This window comes from Amblyomma maculatum, chromosome 3, assembly GCF_055883805.1.
Source record: "Amblyomma maculatum isolate TAMU_Amacu chromosome 3, ASM5588380v1, whole genome shotgun sequence".
Lineage (NCBI taxonomy): Eukaryota > Metazoa > Arthropoda > Arachnida > Ixodida > Ixodidae > Amblyomma > Amblyomma maculatum.
The window spans coordinates 69,266,724-69,277,866 of NC_139346.1; positions in this window are offsets into that span (position 1 = coordinate 69,266,724).

The following is an 11,143-nucleotide window of genomic DNA, read 5'->3' on the forward strand; positions in this document are numbered from 1 at the left end:
TGTTAGCTGTTATTTCGCCCGGTTTTAGTGGCTAAACTCACGATCGGACGCTGAAGATCTGCACTTTAAAATACGTACTTCTTCAGTGTAATATACAGTGTTTCCAAGCTAATTTTAGCCAAGGGTAAGAAAGTGAAACATTTGAGGTAGGCCAGAGAAGTCATTTGTACACAGTTGCCAGCCATCTGGCGCACAACAGGAATTTTTTTTTATTCTGCAGTTAACTAATTATAATCAAGATAATTTTTCTAATCTACAAAGTAGTATTGACTTTGAACATTGAATGGATTTGCAGAGTTGGAAAGCGCCTTTCAAAATCCACCATTTCATTTATTTCCGAAAACGAAAACATTACGCGCATCGTTTTTTCAAGCTTTAAAAAAAACGAGCCCGCGAAATACAGAAAATATCCCGTGAATGCTATATTGGTTCGTCACGATTGTGCTGCCCTCATCCTAGGTTTCAGTTAACGAAATCAGCTACGGCCTTGGCCCCACAACCCCGTTGCAGCTTTAGTTGCACTGGTAGGCTAATATGTCAGCGGTGGTTTTTTCACCCGCTTCAGGCAGTCGGCGTGCGTATCGGTCCATGTCGCAGCGAGCTCACCGCGCTGTCTGGAACCATAGCCAATATATCCGCCTATCACTGGGATTTGAATCTCGGGTCACGGCCGCAGCTAATTTCGTTCCCTCAGACCACGATTGAGAGCCGTACAAAATGTCTTTAATGATCCAGATGGCCGGCAGCTGTATACAAGTCGTTTCTTTGGCCTATCTCAAATGTTTTAGTTTTAACCCTTGGGTAAAGGTAGCTTGTACACCCAGTAGACGCGCGCGTCAATAATCTAGCAGGCGAAGTCGGCGGCGGCGAGAGTTTTTTACGGCGCCGGGCGTCGAGTGCGCGCAGTCTGGCGAAAATTGCCGGCTGGACGCCAATAAAACGCCGCATTAACTAGGCTTTTAATTCTGGCGATTTCAAGACGAAAAAATTTCAACAGAAAACAGCGCCTAATTTAATATTACGAGCAAAGACATTACACACAGACTATGTAGTCCACGTTGCAATATAAATGACGGTAATTGAGCAGAATGAGGATGCTCCTTAAATAATTGCATCCTTGAGACTGGAGTATCCAAGATCTTCAAAGAACTGAAAGAAGCACAACGGACAATGCAAATTCACCGCCTATGCACCACACCAACAGGAAGAGCCGTCCTGCGTTGGTCGGAAAACGAAGGAAACCAAAGATAGACAACTCAGGGCCCGTGCCAGCAAACGTACTAAAACGGGTCATGATTAGGCCACTACCTAAATACATGAATCCAAAAAGGATGAGAGAGCAGAGTTATATGTACAGCGCATTACACAACTACATGCGATCGGTAGAATGCTTCCCTCAGCTAAGCCGCGAAATCCTCGTTGCTCAATTTCGCACATTAGTGGCATTTGGTCTTCAGTAGTTTGTTGTTTGAAGATTAGTCCAGGGTACTTGTTTGCTTTAATATGAAGTCGGATGTGTACATCGTATGCAGCGGCGTTGATGCAAAACGAGGCGTTGATGCAAAACGAGCCGGTGATGCCCAGCGATGGCACCCGTTATGCCATCTAGTGGTGCTTACAACAAATCTCGTACAGGAAAAAAAGGGGGCGAACCTGTTTGGCGGGACGTTTGAAGATGATTTTCGAAGTCCTGTGTATCAATAATAATAACAAACAGAACTAATTTGGGTGGAAACTGCGCTGATTTCGAAGTCTTTAATTTGTGTATCATAATAAAGCTTTTCGATCTTCCAGTGTCGTGCGTTCGTCTATACGATGCCGGCTATCAGCTGCTCACTGTGTATTGTCCATTTTCTTTTCTGAATTATGTACTGTATTCTTTTCCTTCGGGAAAGAAACCGTACACTGACGAAGAGAAAGTCATGGCCGTCCCTTGGATGTGTGTTTATCTAATTCTATGCGTTTCGTGCGGAAGAAGCTTCGTGAGATGTTTTCTTGCCGAACGCCGCATCGGAGACCTTTGCTGAAGTGGGGCGCATGATTTCAATCCGCTGGAAATGTAGGGAGGCCAAATAGGGGTGATGCTAGGAGCTACCGCGGTGCTCTCGGTAATGCGATTGAGGGTGCTTTTGCATCCGACCCGCAACCTTACTGCCGACGCGCAGGCTTGTTTTTCGGCACAAATGCGTCAACGGTGAATCGAAACCTAAAGACGAGAGGACTGCGCCCGTGCAAGGTTTGCGTGTTGCATGAACCGATAAAACACATGACCGTGGTGCCGTGAAAACCCAAAAGTTTCTATCGCACATTCTTTGAACTCTCCATGTACGACCGTGCTGCGCGACTTTGGAGAGTAGTCGTTGAACCATGTTTTTTTTTAACCGACATTGTGACTTGACTGTCGATACGTACTTCTCGCCGCTGCAGAATGAAGTCATGTCTTAGTTAAATGAAATTCATAAGCAGCAATACAGCTCCACACTCTTGCATGATTGTGCCCCATAGCACTATGAAACAAAGGCACGGCGGTTTTTCGACGCAACCTTTGCTGGAACTTGTTGGGCCCGCGGGTCGCCCAACATGCTCTGGCTAGCGAGATCACTTGATCTCACCCGATGTAATTTTGTTATGGGGCTTTCTGAAATATCTCGCGCATAGCACAGACACTCTTAGTAATACTGACGTGCTGAAAGAACGCATCAAATACGCATTCGAGCAGATCAGTGACAGAATACGCGCCAAAGGTTTTTGGAGGTACGAACAGCGCTTGGAGAAGTGCATTCCAGCCAACAGCGGCCATATTAAATGCTAAGCTGTGAACATCTTGAGAAACAGCCCTTTTTAGGGCTACTGAAGACTTGGTGGGTTTGTGATTGCATCTCAAAACTGGTCCTGGCTCTACTCTCTGAGAATAATGGGGGACCAAAAGGGTACCGAAACGCTTTCAGTATAGTTTTAAAAGTGCTCCTATTATTTATTCTACGCTAAAGACGAAAGCATACGACACTAGAAGCTCGAAGAGCTTTGTGTAATGCACAAATGAATTTCTTCGAAATTAGCGAAGTTTCAGCTAAAATAAGTTTTATTTGTTACTATTATTGATATCGCATTTGAGATATCAGCTTCGAAGCTTCCGCCAAACAACGTTCGCCCCTTCTTTTCTCTGACAGAGTTGCAAACAACGCGAGATGGCGCCACCGGTGCCATTGCTGGGGCAGCCGTTCACCTTGCATCGCCACCGCCGCATAAGATGCGAACATCCGACTTTTTCTGATCGAATCACGCAATTACTCCAACTAATTTCGTACGAAAAAGTAGTGACGATTAAATGCCATTTCTACGCGAAACTTGGGTTGCAAGAATTCAGTGGTTTATTTGGGAGAAGCACTTTATGGCTCGCTGTTATTGGTCAACGCCTACGCATCCTACAAACCGCATAGGTTTTACCATTGGCGGGGTCCCAAAACCCAACATAGGAACATCGATTCGACATAGCCGCAATCACAGAAGGAAGACACGTACACAAGGACTAACGCTGTGTACGTGTCTTCCTTCTGTGATTGTGTTTTTTTCGCTGTGGCTATGTCGAATAGTAAGCTATCAACTCGCCCAAAAGCTTGTTTTACTGAAGGAACATCGAGAAGACTTACGACGTCAGACATCCTCCCAACCTGCAAAGCCCTTGCAGCAGAAGAAGCCGCCATCGCAGTGGCGATATTCTACACGCGAGCTCCCACCATTGTGAGCGACTGTAAGCATGCAGTATATAAGTATGTAGAATCTCTAGCATCGCTCGGTGCGTACTCCTCAACCCTGAGTCAACTGAATAATGCAGAGAAATTGGTATGATTTGGGTGCCAGCATACGTGAGGAGCCCAGGCAATGAGGCAGTTCATACATATGCTCGAGATGTAGACGTCTCTTTGTACCTGGAGCGTTTCAGAGATCCCCTCACCTCATACCGCGATTACACAACACACCAGAGACTCTTAGGAATATACCCACCACCGCACAGCTCACTATCCACGGAGCAATAGGTGGCGTGCTTAAATGATTTATTCCTTGAACCGTACATTGTTCGAAACCCTTTAATTCAGATATTACCACAACCTTTCGCTTCTGCCATAAAATAGTATCATTTCATTTAAATTAGTATTGCTAGGCCCATCTACGTCTAGGGAACTCATGCCTGATTCCCCCCCCCCCTCTTCCTTGACGGAAGGGGTCATGTAGAGCCCAGCGACGATCCGGACATCTAATCCATCGTCTTTGCTTAGGTCTGTATCACCCGGGATCTTCACGACCTGTAGGCACGTGCCCCATTGTTAATTTCCATAATAAAGTTGTACTTCATTTCCAGGAACAAAAGAAGTCGAGAACACCGCGCCGTATTTTGACTTTACGGGAATTACGGGTTATTTACGAATAAACACATTTGCGTGACTTTTATGTGAGATACGTAGGTATACTTCATGGCTGTGTATTTTGCTTTGTACTGACAGAGCTAGCTGAATCCTAGAACATTATTTTTTGTGCTGTTCTCGCTGCTGCCAGTGCCTGATAAGTAAGGCTAAGGACAACTCAGGCCGTGCTTGAGTTCCTTTTTGCAGTGTATAATGAGAAAAAAAAGAATAAAGAAAGAAAGCTTGCGTAAGAGAGCGAGAGTCCAAGCGGCGGAGTTTAGCAGCCAGGAAGGCACACTCGTGCTCAAACCGAGAGCTTTAATAAAGTATATGCGCAATCGTTTCATCACACCTGCACTGGTCACACGTTAGAGAGTCTCTCATTCGATGAGATGGGAATAGGCGTTTTCCTAGCCGCAGGCGACACAAAATTGCATTATCACAACGAATAAGGCCGAATAGTACCTGCAGTTGAAGTAACTGGTTAAAGTGGTGCGAGTGGGATGTGCAGCCTCCACGCGTAGAATATGAGAACTTGCAAATTCCGATCAAGTCTCTGTGAGATAATAATTCGTGGCAGGGGCAGCAGTGCCGTCGCACTGAATAAGTGTTTGTCATATTAGCGCATACAACTGCGTTAGTGATACGAAAGGGGGCTTGTAGTCATTTTAATGTTTGGATTCTTTCAGGAAGTAATGATGTAAGCACGTGTTTGAAGGCGTGCTATGCATGTACCTTAACGTACCGAAATATCACTTGCTTGTTTTCAGGTAATGCTGGATCTTTGTCCTGCTTTTTTTCGTTTTTAATGCAATTTAAGATGTGCGAGAGAAACCTCCATCATCAGATTCTGCACACACTTTCTGCGGACGCGTTTTGTACTATGAGCTTTTTACGCTTATGCAATAAATAGGTGAAAAAATTAAAGAAGACTACTAACTTCGTTTTTCTTCGAATAATTAAGAACAAGAAGCATAATAGCTATACTGGCCATAGTCGCACTAAAGGTCTCACCGCAGGCCTCTTCTTTTCATCGAGCGCTGCCTCAGAGATGCTGCATCTGGACAAGATTTTGACTAGCACGTAAGAACTTACAAATGCTGATCAAGTATCCGCAAGATGCTCATTCGTGGTAGGGGCAGCAGTGCCGTCTCATAGGATTATTTTTATATAGATCCACATAAAACTGCGCTGAAGCTAACGCGGGTTCGCACCTGGTGGTAGCTGGCTTCTCACCTCATAATCCATTGTCATATGCCGCTCGGACGCAGGGACCGCATCAACGTTCACTTCTATACTTCATTACAATAGGCAATTTTTTATTTATTTGACATCCTGAATAACATTTCTTTTATGCCCCGAGAAAATAAAAGGTGCAAAACAAAATGCGTTAATGATGCGAAAATGGGCTTGTAGACATTTCAATATCTGAATTCTCTCAGCACGTGATGACGTAAGCACGTGTTTGAAGGCATGTTGTGAATGCACCTAAGCCTTTCGAAAAATCACTTTTTTGTTTTGCGGTGTTCGCCTATGGCTGTGTTTTGGATTTCTTAGGCTTAGGATAACTATACAACTGTTTTTGAACAATTTCAAGATCAGAGAAAATCACGCAACTGACTTTATTACACTTCGATAAAAGAGAATGCATTCTTTTTAATCTATCCAATAATTATACGGAAATTCATCGCTAAGATGATTTATATTTTGGACACCTGTTTCGGAAATTATTTGCCATAGGCTCGCCGATTCAAATTGTGCATATCTTTACGTCTTGACTATCAGATCTACATATGCTGATGGGCTAAAATTATCTACTTTTCTCTTATATTTGTATCACTGGGATTAGTTTGTTTTTCATACCTTGGAGGAATTATGAAATTGGCATGTGTTATGGACTTAAGGCCCCGGTTAAATTGTTAGCAAAGGTGCTCCTGTGAAACTGTTTGGCTGCTGTGCTCCTAACGCAAGATATATAATGAGCATTTAGAGAGAGCGAGAGAGAGAGAAATAGCATTTATTGCACCCGTTAAAAGGTTTGCGAGGATCCGAGGCGCAGCTCTGTCCCAGCCATGTCCTCCCCCTCAGCCGTCGACCAGGATATCTTGGATCTGAGCAGCGGCCAGGGAGAGACGGATGACTTCAAGATGCCCTTTTTCGTCCTTTTTGAGAAGTAGTGCCTCCCAATACTCATCTGCTCTGTCAGATTCTCCAAATCTAAGACACTTACTTATCATGTGGATCATGTCCGCTATGCCATCGAAACGTTTGCACCTGGAGCTAAACGTTTCTGGATGCCACTTTCTGTAAAGCTGGGTGTTCTGGGAATACTCTAGTTTGTAGCTAACGCCACATAACCTCCTCGCTTTTGGTGAGTTGCTTACACGCTTTAGAAATATTGTTCTGTATAATTTGTAATGGTTTAGGATATATTGGTGGGTATTAAGGTCATTATCGAACTATAGGGGCTCCTCATCGCGTAAGGGGTACGGGGTTGCGTATAACACGTCACTAGGATCCTGGAAGGTAGCTAATCCTCGAGCTAGTACGTGCGCTTTCTCGTTCCCCCTCAACCCTTGCTGTGCCGGTGTCCAAATGGGCGCGACCTGCTCAGCCGGTGGTGGACCACCGCTGGCCAATGCTCTTGCTACTATGGCCCAAATGCAGCCCGCGTCAAAGTTTCGAATTTTCGAAAATCGAATTTTTATACTGAAGTTCAAACGTGTGTGGATGCAATAATAAACACCAGGACAGTGTTCAAATCCCTTTCTATGTTAGGACCCGGTTATTCGACGGTACGTATTGTGCTAGCGGCTGGAGGAAAGAAAAAAAAAGCTAGTCAACGATTATAATGCTCGTTAATCGGAAAATTCAGCTTGTTAGGTTACTATATTGAGTTAACCACTTTAGAAAGTGCCATAGGGAAATATAGTTAAGAGCACATCTTGTCTTCCACACATATTTATTCAAAGTAGGCTGCTTTCCACTGCTTAATTTTGAAGATGTCGGCCTTGTGGTGGAAAAGTTGAAGTAGGTACGTTCCACCTGCAGCACAAAATGCTGGTTCTGGAAAAAGAAGTCTTTACAAGTGTTTCGCGATGTCGTCACACCACCAAAAGAGCTTAGGAACACGATTTGTTAGGGGATAAGCGCTAAGAATGTCTCCTCTGTCTTTGTGTTTAAATTAACGTTCTTTATTACAAGTATTGATGTCGATCTATGTGGCTGAATATGTAGCGAAAGATATCGCGGTAGGCGTGAACGCAACAGCCACTACCAGCAGGCTGGTACCCACGTTTTATCACACAGACTTCACCAACATGCTTGCAAGTACCAAATAGTTGGACAAGTACTGCAGATATTCTTCACGTAGGTCAATAACTGCTCCCGACACTGCTATGATCTCATTGAGCGCCACGGCTGGAACGACATTAATGTTATGTTTTTGAACGCACAACCGGCAGTTCGAATACACCTGGGCCCGCTGGCACGAAACGATCTTAAGACTGTCTTAGCTAAGTCCAGGCTTAACTGAGTCTAAAGGATAGGCCGCTAGCATGGCCACTTAAGACTGATGTCGAGACTGGGCTTCAGTCCTGACTTGAATAAGTTGCTTGCGTGATTACGACTCTATAGTGCCTTCTTACTTAAGACACAAGGACGTCAGGTATACCTAAGTAGAAAAATTAAGGAAATACAGGGATACGCTGGCCCTGTCCCCGCTGTAAGATGTAAACATTCTGTCAGTCTTGCGCTGCGTAAAATTCGTGTCATTGCTTTTTTGCGGCTTAAGATTGTGTCATGATGTAAAATGACCAAAGTGGTTGCTGAGGGCGTTCAGGGAAGCCACTCTTGTGAACACGAGCCGAAAAGCGTTCGGAATCCGAGCCATCTTAAAGAAGTCTGGTCTTTCTAAAGACACTGTTTAAGTCTAGACTTAGCTCGGACTTTATCGTGCAAGCCGGCCCTGGTCTGCATGTTTTCTTTCTCTCTTTTTAACAATACAATACCGAACATATATCTGAACGTGAAGTAAAGTTTTAGGGGTCACTTACCCTGGCTATTAAAGAAAGAAAGAGACAGAGCGTTAGCATCTCCCTCAGCCTCCCTACGATGCTGTCACGAAACGGCTCAACACGTCATTCTTCTGCATGACTGTAAAGTGATTTGTGACGAAGTTTGGCCTTTGCGATTTGCAGTTGAGTGGCCATGCAAGATTGGTTGTTACGCTTAAGCTTCGCCTATAAATGTAGGAAGCGGCGACGTTAAGACGCGCCTCAGGATCTCAAAGCTGCCATTCATCAGACTCACAAAGATAACTGCATTCCAAATGAACATGGCCGGCTGCGGGAGGTCGGGCAGAATCATGTACTTTCCATTGGCCAGTGTTGAGTATGATAAGGTTGCTCCACAGACACCGTAACGCGGCCCATCGGTTAGGCTGGCGGCGACGAAAACGCAGCTGGAGCCGGGAATGCCACCTAAGGGCTTCGCTTTAACAGCTATTGAGCACTAATCCATGTACAGCAAACAAAATCAAGCCAATGCATCGCCATTTGCCATACTTAAACTCCCTCGTTAGCCTCTCTTCGGTAATCACTTCAGAGACATCTTTTTATGATAAAAAGGCAGTAATCTGAGCCAGGTAACAATGCTTCACGACCAAGATAGCGTTGCAGAGCTAAGAAACGATTACTCGACAAAAAAATAGTGACATGGCCTGCCTCTCAGCTAAAATTTTCTGGAGAGACCAGAGTAATACATCAAACCTGGCTATGAAAAAATTTCAAAATTCTATCAGGCAGAAGAAAAGCAGTCTGTGTACCGACGCTGCCGATATTTCTACACGTGTTTGCAGCGCATATAAAGATTCGCAATCATCTAGTGAACGCATTATAATTTTTTTTTCTAAAAGTCGGACTTTCGTCACAGATCATAATAAAGTATACCTTTGTCGCGATATTGTATTATGACTTTTGAACAAAGAGGATCCCACCCAGCTTTAAGGTCGTTGCTCTATGGGCCTGTTGATGATTTTAGCGATGCCCATCTCGGTGTTGGCAGAACTGTTACACAGCAATAGGGTGTCCCAGAGAGCAGTCGTAGTAAACCGTTGGTACTAGCCAACTTTGAGCGGGAGTTGTTTTCAGCTTCCAACAATCTACCATAGTTTTCCTTAACAAAGACGTCTCAGAGAACCGGAAGAATGGCAGCATAGAGATTATGAGAGGCCCATTGACGCTGTTGCATCTTAGACGTATTGCCGCGAAATCTTCAAAACTGTATTTGTTGTTTTTTGATACAGCCGCCGGCATGCGGCCTTATCACTGTGATTTTGGCACGCGTATCAATTCTGTGTCCCGTATTTGTTCTTGCTCGTTGTCGCGATACGAACCGTTATCATTTTCATTGTCGCGGACGATGCGCCGAGATCTGTCTCGAAGATTCCGATCACTCGCGTATGTTTCTACAATGTTCCAGCTTGTGCTGGTAGCAGTTTGCAATGTTATCTAGATTGTTCTGAGCAGCCTTTAAATTGAGCGTTGACGAGTGTGAAGGGCATTCTTTGTTCGACGATCAACGGGCACGTTTGTTGCTATCGCCACCGCCAAGTTGCTTAGTTCTTTTGCGGGCGTAAGTCAGCCCAATAAAGAGGTATTTTCAGTACCATCAAGCCTTTATTTTTTTTGTGTGTGTGTCAACGGCCTTGTAGCACTACGTGACAGTATAGACGGTATCTTAATTTACTCGGAGCAGTGCAGCTTCTGCGAGCTTTTGCTAGCAATTCGAACGTTACTGCCGTGGTGCTTGCGGAGTGAGATGGTCAGTGGAGGAAGAGGGTAAAGGTGTAAGATGGAACGAGGGGGAGGCAGCGATGAGGAAGTGACTGCGCGTGTAGCGAGCGAAAAATGTTGACCATTTTCTGGCATTTGAAAATTGGCAGGTCGCTAGAATTTTATGAATTTTATGATATACATTGTTATCTGAGCGTCCAATTGCCAATTCAGCCGCTGTAAGACGGGAGGGCGACATTGAAACCAAACCAGGAACTCTTGGGTCACGAGTCATTCAACCTCTAGGCAAAGGTTCGGTCAGCTTGGAGAATGCTGGGCGTTATCATATGTTTAGTGGAGTTTCGTGTGGCTGGTTATATCGCTATGTGTGTAATTTGACGTGGCGTCGTATATAATAGGGGCATAAATTACGAGAGCACTGTTTTAACATGTAGGAAAGTGTGTAAAGGGAGGGTAGACCAGAAAGGGGTGGGGTAGACACCTTTAATTAACCAATCACGTGTCAATCTTAAAGGTGGAGCTTAAGCAATGCGCAAAATATCTTCTTTAAAATGTCTTCGTGCACAAGAGCAAAAACACGCCAACAACGCAGAAATATTGCTCACAAACGACGGTGACGCGGGGGTCGTCATTAAAGAGACTGCTTTATAACATCAATACCTGGGAGAATATTGAGTGCCTATTGAAGGCTTTTTGCAAATATAAAGGGCCGAAAAAATTCAAAGTGCACTTAACATAAAGTGAAAATTGTTTACATCAGGATATTGCGGAACTAAATACTTCAATAGCGGCGCTCTCATTTTTGCATTACCGACAACTGTAATTGTCAAATTCTTTTTTTTTTTTCGTTTTGCCTTCTTGGCAGTCGCATTGAATGTACCAGAACTTGTGAATATAGTTCTGGGGAGAACTACTTAGAATACTGCATCAGATGGGAACTGATGC